Source organism: Lontra canadensis, unplaced genomic scaffold (assembly GCF_010015895.1).
Source record: "Lontra canadensis isolate GAN:19392208 unplaced genomic scaffold, GSC_riverotter_1.0 scaffold59, whole genome shotgun sequence".
In the NCBI taxonomy this organism is placed as follows: Eukaryota; Metazoa; Chordata; class Mammalia; order Carnivora; family Mustelidae; genus Lontra; species Lontra canadensis.
Genome location: NW_022631053.1, coordinates 12,792,778 through 12,800,697, shown reverse-complemented (window position 1 = coordinate 12,800,697; position 7,920 = coordinate 12,792,778). Strand labels below are relative to the sequence as shown.

The following is a 7,920-nucleotide window of genomic DNA, read 5'->3' as shown; positions in this document are numbered from 1 at the left end:
ATTGCAGATCCTTTCTTTGTGACCTAATATATGATTAATCTGGGGGGAATAATCTATGTGCATTTGAGAAGAAAACGTATTCCCCATACTGCTGTATAGTGTTTGATATATCCCTCCACATTGTATATTGCTTATTATGTTATTTAGATCTTCTCTAGCCCGAATTTTAAAATTTTGTCTTGAGCTGAAAATAATGCTTCAAAATCTCCTATTTTTAATGTTACTATTTCATCTTATATCTCTTATGGTTTGTTTTTAATAAATAGTTTACAGTGTTATTTGGTGCATAGAAATAACTTTTATTTCCTCCTTGTGAATTATGGCTTCTAGCATTTTAAAATGCCCTTTTTGTTCTCATTTAATGTTTCTTGGCTTGAATTTTACTTTGATATCAGAAATACAAGCCCTGCTTCCTTAATGTTCCCAGTTGCCTAGTATGTCTTTGCCCTTGTTTTTATGTTTCAAACTTTTGAGTTACTGTTTTAAGTGTGTCTCTTATACACAGCAGAGCTGGGTTTGCTCTAGGAGCCAATCTGAAAATATTTTCCTCTCGTATGTAAGTGAAGCCTGTTCATATTTATTTTTATGACTGATATGTTGCTTTTGTAATGTTATTTTATAATTACTGTGTCTAGTGTATTATATTTACTGTACCCCTTTCTGTATTTACCTCGTTCTGTATTTATTAAGCCTCCTTTCCTTTATTTAACATTTCTTTTGATATTGAAGGAGTTTTGTCTTATGTTTTATTAATGTATACTTATTCATGTATACCTTTTATAGTGCCTTTAATCACCTTATTTCTTACTTAATGTTTCATTCTTCCCACCTATTATATTTACAACAGCCAATGCTCTTATTCCATTTTTTCCCATTTTCTCCTTCCATTAATTGTATTATTTTTTTGACAAAATATATGATGTTTACATACTATTTCCCTTCATACATCAAAACCCACCATGTAATAGTTCTACAGTTAAGGATGTGAAATGTTCATCTTTGGTCCTTTTGTAGAAGCTTCCCAGTTGTTCTTTGTTTTCCACTGTGCTCATCTTACAGTAGAAAGTTTATAAAGAGCTCCTGGTTACAGTGTATCTTGAGTTGCTTCTCATTCAAAGTTGTTCATTTTTATAGGCTTGACGCTTGTTGAATATAAAATCCTTGGCTCAGACTTTTCTTAGATTTTTTGAAATGCTGCTACTCTTTGGTCTTGCTCTTGAAAAGTCTGGCAGCAGTGTAATTTTTTAAATTTTTATAATTTAATGTTTTTGTCCAGGAATCCTGATGATTTTGTTTTTGTCTTTAAAGACTAATAGTTTTACTAAGATTTTGAGAATTTATTGTTCTGGGTCAGCTTTCCAGGGTACATAAGGGGCCTTTTCAGTATGTAAATTTAGCTGTGTTTTGAAAGCTTTGTTAGATTATAGTTTTAAATATTACTGCTATTAGATTGTTTTGTTTTTCTTTGGAATCTCTAATTATATGCACACTGGGCGTTCCTGGCTTGCCTTCTGTTTCATTTACCATCTCTTCAATCATTTTTATTTCTTTATCTCATTTTATTTTCTTGATTGTTTTTCTTCTTTTCTTCAATGGCCTCATTAAACTTTCACTTGGATTTATTATACCTTGAGCATTTTGTAATTTATTCTTTTTTAAAAATAGTTTATATCTTTGTTTATATATTTTTTAGCTAACTAAACTCTTATTGCTCTCTTCCTATGAGAGTTTTGTTGTTGTTGTTTTGGGGACCATTTCTATTCTTAATTTTTATTTATTTATTTTTGTTAAAGGATTTTATTTATTTATTTGAGAGAGAGATAAGCGGGAGTGGGGGGCGGGGCAGAGAGGGAGAAGCAGATTCCCAGATAAGCAGAGAGCTGGACATAGCACTAGATCCCAGGACCCTGGGATCATGACCTGAGCCAAAGGCAGGCAGGCAGGCTGAACCACCCAGGCATTCCTGATTCTTACTTAAAAAAAACAAAAACAAACAAACAAACAAAAAAACCAAAAAAAACCCTTTAAATTCTCAATTGAGGATTTAAAATTCTAATTCAAGTGTGGTGTTGCAGTTCTCTCCAGGTGTGTGTGTGTGTGTGTGTGCATGTGGTTGAGGAGAATTTTCTCAGCTGGTATCTTTGATTCAGTTTGTGTTTTCTTCTTTCAATAGCAATATATGAAATTTGACTTTTTTTCTATTTCAGAACATCTGATGGACAAGATTCCTTGTTTGAGAGTGACCTCTTTCAGTTTGTCAAACTATAGTCTAATTAAAGGATACTATTGTTTCTTTTGGTGATGGTAGTGCTGGCCAAGTTGTTTTAGTTCTTCGTTTCTGTAAGATTGTTACTTCTCTCCCACGCCTTTTTACTCTTTTTTTCCCCTTCTTTACTACTACATATTCCCAAGAGGCACTAATTTTCTCTGTTTACCTTTCTCTCCCAGCAATAATTCTCTAAGCTTACCACCTTCTCATTTTCAAGTACCTTCCAGATGCTTGGTGCTGTGAATTTCTAGATTCAGACCATTATTTGGATTTTGGTGTTGAATTCTTTTTTTCCTAGGGTGCTTTTCCTGTATCTCATCTGTGTACTGTTCCCCAAGGAATCTTTTAGCCTCCCTTTGCTTACTCTTCAGACACAACACAGGCAGGCAGCAGCAGTGAGAACTATGGAATTTGGTATTTATTTATTTCTTAAAAGTAATATGAATTTGATATTTCTCTCTTCTAGCAATGCTGAAGATTTGGGTCACATGTGGCTTTATTTATCTTCCTTATTGCTCTTATGTTTTGGGAGGTAAGGGTTGAAGAGATTTACATTTAGGTAATCATTATTATCCTTTATACATGAAGTTTTATCTGTAAAGGTGTTTTGAAACTGAAACTATATTAAAAAATACATGGCAAAGTCTCCATGTGTACTGCCCTAACAAGACAAGCCTCTCACTCTGCAGGTTTATATTCTGGAAATTTCCATTCCTTTGTAGTGTAGCAATATCATTTTATTCTCCGAGGAATGAATCTTTCTCTGAAAAAGTAGGTTTCAAGAAATGTTTTTCATAAATTTATAACAGAAATAAATTAGAGTTAGAATCTCTGGACTCAGTCTTATGATTGTATTGCCTTATAGGTCTATTTATGGTTTAATAGAGTAGATTTCCAGCTCTTCCTTTCTTCCCTTTGGTATAAAGCTTATGTTTACTCCAGGTTTGGGGAAATTTAGTCTATGTAGGGGGAGTGAAAGTTGGGGGGACATAATCAGAAATTATGAGGCAATTTCAATTATTTGAAGGAATGAGGAAAGACCACCACCGGTAAATAAGACACCAGGTTGTTTGATGTAAAAATGTCAGAAAGCTTCTCTTAGATGTACTGTAGCAATGGAGTACAAGTCTCTGGAGCCCACGGACTGCTCTAAGTCACAAAACCAAGCAGCCTGCTCTGGAAAGTCCAGATGGACAACCCTACAGGACAGTCTCTCCAGAGGGAATTGTCAGTCTAGACTGTGTGAGTGCTCACCAGCAGTGTTCACAGATCATTATATGGCCTGCCATGGATATTAAAGAAGAGGAAGAAGAAGAAGAAGAAGAAGAAGAAGAAGAAGAAGAAGAAGAAGAAGAAGGAGAGGAGGAGGAGGAGGAGGAGGAGGAGGAAGAAGAAGAGAAGGAGGAGGAGGAAGAAGAAGAAAAAGGAGAAGGAGAAGAAGAAGAGGAAGGAGGGGGAGGAGGAGGAGGAAGAAGGAGGAAGGGATGGGGAGGAGGAGGGGAAGGAGGGGGAGAAGAAGAAGAAGTAGTAGTAGAAGGAGAAGAAGAAAGAAGAACTCACCTGCCATAATTGTTGTTTAGTTTTTCTAAAATATTTGTTGAAATGTTTGTTGACCAGTACGATGTGCCATGTGCTGTTCTAGCAGTGGGGAGATAATAGTTAATAAGACAGCCCAGGTCCTTGTCCTCATGGAGCCTACATTCTAGAGAAAAAAAAAGAAAAGATATACAGACAAACATCTAAATGACAAATATTATGTTTCACAGTGAAGTGCTCTGAAGTAAAAGCAATATTGTGATATGATAGAGAATCTGAGTTGGGGGAAATAGGTTAGGAGTGTTGTCACAGGAATCTTCTCTGAGAGGTAACACTTAAGATTAAAAGCCACAGAAAGCCAATCATATGAAGAGCCAGAAGAGTTTTAGAAAAAAGGAACAGCAAAAACCATGCTTTCAGGGATCATGTCTATGGTTTGTTACTGGAGAAGTTTCTCTGAATGTAGAATCCCTGAAACCATGAGGAGGAGGCGCAGGGCTTTCTCCTCAGCGTGAAGCTGGCTCTCGGTGTTGCTTCCACAACCGTCTATTGCCACTGATGATCCTTCTTCTTCTCCTTCCGGAAGTAAGAGGACGTAGTCTGGTGGAAGGAAAAAAAAAGAAAGAAAGAAAAAAGGAACAACAGACTGAGTTTGGCACATTTGAAAAACAGAATCAAGGCCAGAGTGTCTGGAAACTTAGTATACAAAGAATTAAGTGGCTTGAGATGAGGTCAGAGAGGTGCGGAAGAGACAGACTATTTGTAGTGGAAAAACTGGACATTCAAACTGTAATGCAAAGTCTTTGTAAAGTATTTGATGGGTGAGTGATCTAAACTGATTCCTGTTCTTAAATGATTGATTTAACAATGGGTGATTTAACAAATAGTTAGGAATGAAAGGAGGGAGACCAAGAAGCACTAGGCTTAGAAAAAGTTAATGGTAGCTTTGATCATAATGGCAGGACTGTGATACATTAGAATGTGATCAGGAGGATGGTTAATATGAATGATTAATAGATCAAATCACTGAGTGAGGGAAAGGGAAGAATGGAGGATGACATCTACATTTTGGAATTGAGCATCTAGTTGAATGCTGGGAAAATAATCCAAACAAATTGGCATTTATTGTTGCCAATACACCATAGCATGATCACAAAAGGAGGAAGGAGGAATGAAAAAAACTAAACAGGGGACTGGTAGGAAGTTTCTATTTTCTTTTGTTGCACCTGATTGAATTTATGGTTTAATTTCAGAGAGTTGTCAGGATTCAGCTGATGGCTCAAGAGCAGTTGTTCCTACTGTAATATGCCCAGTCTTGTCATCACCAAGTCTTCTGTGAGAGGTAGCGGGTAAGATTAGACTTGAAAAATCTTAGAAGTATAATTATAAAAGAGCCAGGAATAGAGCCCTCTAGAAAAAAGAAACAGCACTGGGGTGCTGGGTGGCTCAGTCATTAAGCATCTGCCTTTGGCTCAGGTCATGATCCCAGGCTCCCTGCTCGGTAGGAAGCCTTGTTCTCCCTCTCCCACTCCCCCTGCTTGTGTTCCTTCTCTGGCCCTCTCTGTCAAATAAATAAGTAAAATCTTAAAAACAAAACCAAAAAAAAAGAAGAAGAAGAAGAAGAAGAAGAAGGAGAAGGAGAAGGAGAAGAAAGAAAAGAAAAGAAAAGAGAAAGAAAAGAAAGAAAGAAAGAAAGAAAGAAAGGGAAAGAAAGAAAGAAAGGAAGGAAGGAAGGAAGGAAGGAAGGAAGGAAGGAAGAAAGAAAGAAAGAAAGAGTGCTGAGTTTGGCATTCAAGGTTCAGAATTGAGGCTAATTGTGGCTGAAGCACAGTGAGTGGGGAGCTGAGTGGTTTGAGGTAAGGTTGGAGAAGTAGGTAGGAGCCAGATCACTTATAATGGAAAGCGTTGGACATTCAAACTATAACGCAAGGCCATTGGAGAATTTTATTTTGTTTCAAGATTGATTTATTTATTTGAGGTGGGGTAGGGGCAGAGGGAGAGAGAGAATCTCAAGCAGACTCCATGCTGAGCATGGAGCTCCACTTAGGGCTCCACATAGGCAGGGCTCGATCCCAGAACCCTGAGATCATGACATGAGCCAAAATCAAGAGTCAGACACTTGATCGACTTAGGCACCTAGGTATCCCTATTAGAGAATTTTAAATTAGGGGGGAGATTTAAACAGGAGGAGTTTCAGATTTTTTTTCAGAGTGGGAGACCATCCCAGAATGGAATAATCCTTGTGTCAATAGCTTTGTATTTCCTACCAATCCTGTTGACCTCTGCAAATATCCTCTCCAAAGAATTGTGCAACACATGAGAAACTCCAGGCTTTCATATCATTTTCAAACTTACAACCCAAATGAACCACTGCAGTCTCTTTTTCCTTTTGTAACTGACCTGGCCCATGTCCTATTTCTTTGCATTCACATGGGGAATTTGCTACTCAACAAAAGAATTCTTGATAGTATAAGAAATACCCACTTAAGCTAGAATGACTAATAAAGTTGTAACAGCAATAGCAACACAGAAAAAAATCAGGCATTCAGCTAAACTGAAAAGGTAGGATAAACAGTTTCTAGTCATGTATACCTGATTGACATATATATAAAAAATATATGTATAAACTTTCTTCAGGTGGACAAGGAGCTGAGAGGAATCCAAGTTTTGAGCCAATTTTATTGCAATGTCAAATTGTACAGATTTGTTTTAAATGAATGACTATGCCCATCTAAAGGTTAAAATAAATTTTCTTTTATATATTGCTTCTAATCTGATAATTGGATGGCAGCATCAAGCTCAGATTTACTGTAAGTAGGTAATGCTTTCTTCTTAAACTGTGCTTTGTGCATTCCTTATGTACTGAGGTATTTGTGCTGCATGTTCCTCTGAGTACTGAATACTCAAAGGAAGGGCAATGAGACTAAGGGATGGCACTTCTGACCTCCTTTGCTTCAGCAACAAGCAAGATCTGAGTCCCCAAATTTTAATTTTACATATCTCTACTTCTTCCGGTGGATTTATAATTTTCCATGTTTTTACCAGCAAGTTTTCATATTTCTCATAATGAACCTTCAACTTATTACCTCATTAAGGTAAAAAGTGATAGATATTCTTTCCATAGTAACTGGTTAACCTGATCCTCACAAATCTATGCTTTCCCTTTCAAATATGAGTAAACTTAAAAAGTCATGTAATTTCTAACTCTCATGAATGAAACTATATCTATGCTATCCCTTACCCTTTTTCTAGTTAAATTTATTTGTTTTTAAAGATCTAAATCATATGTCACCTTCTCTGAACACTTCTAAGATAATATGTAATAAGAAGGAGAGGGCAGTAACAGATTTTTTAGTTCTCACCAGAATTCCCAACCAACAAAATATAATCCTTGTCTTCAAGGAACTTTTTATTTGTAACAAAGAAAGATATACCAAGGGGTACCTGGGTGGCTCAGATGGTTAAGCATCTGCCTTCGGCTCAGGTCAGGATCCCATGGGCCTGAGATCTACGCCAGTATCAGGCTCCCTGCTCAGTGCAGAGCCTGCTTCTCCCTCTCCCTCCACTTGTCATTCATTCCCTCCACTTGTGCCCTCTGGCTCAGTCTATCTCTCTGTCAAATAAATAAATAAAACTTTTTTTAAAGAGAAAGATATACCAAAAAATGCATACAATAAAATGTAACAGTAGAATAATAAATTTGTGTAAAGTATAGTACAGAAGTAGTGATGACTATCTGGGTGTGGGTGTGAGAGGAGAGTTTGAGTGTCACAAAACAAATACCAGCTAGTACTATTTTAGAGGATAAACAAGAGTTTACCTGGTTGAAAACAGTCTGGGTAAGGCAGAGGAGTGAATAGATCCCAGGTTCAGAGAACAGCACGTGAAGTCAGAGTCAAGCAAAAGGCATGGCATTATGAGTACTCTGTGTTGTTTGGGTTCCTAACTCTTCAATCCTTTCTTTTTCACAGTCAACAAATATTTATTGAGTACTTACCGTGCCCCCCATGGACTATTTGTTTTATCAAATAAGCATTCAGAAATGAACACTAGCGAGTCAGTTTAAGCCATACTTAACTCAAATTCCAAAGGGAAAAGAAGGCAGTCATTTTCTA

At 36.9% G+C, this 7,920-nt stretch overlaps 1 pseudogene; it reads left to right on the top strand.

Moving 5' to 3' along the window:
* The first annotated feature begins 4,209 nt into the window (after positions 1-4,209).
* On the top strand, positions 4,210-4,413 carry LOC116879077 (annotated as a pseudogene).
* The last annotated feature ends 3,507 nt before the right edge of the window (positions 4,414-7,920 follow it).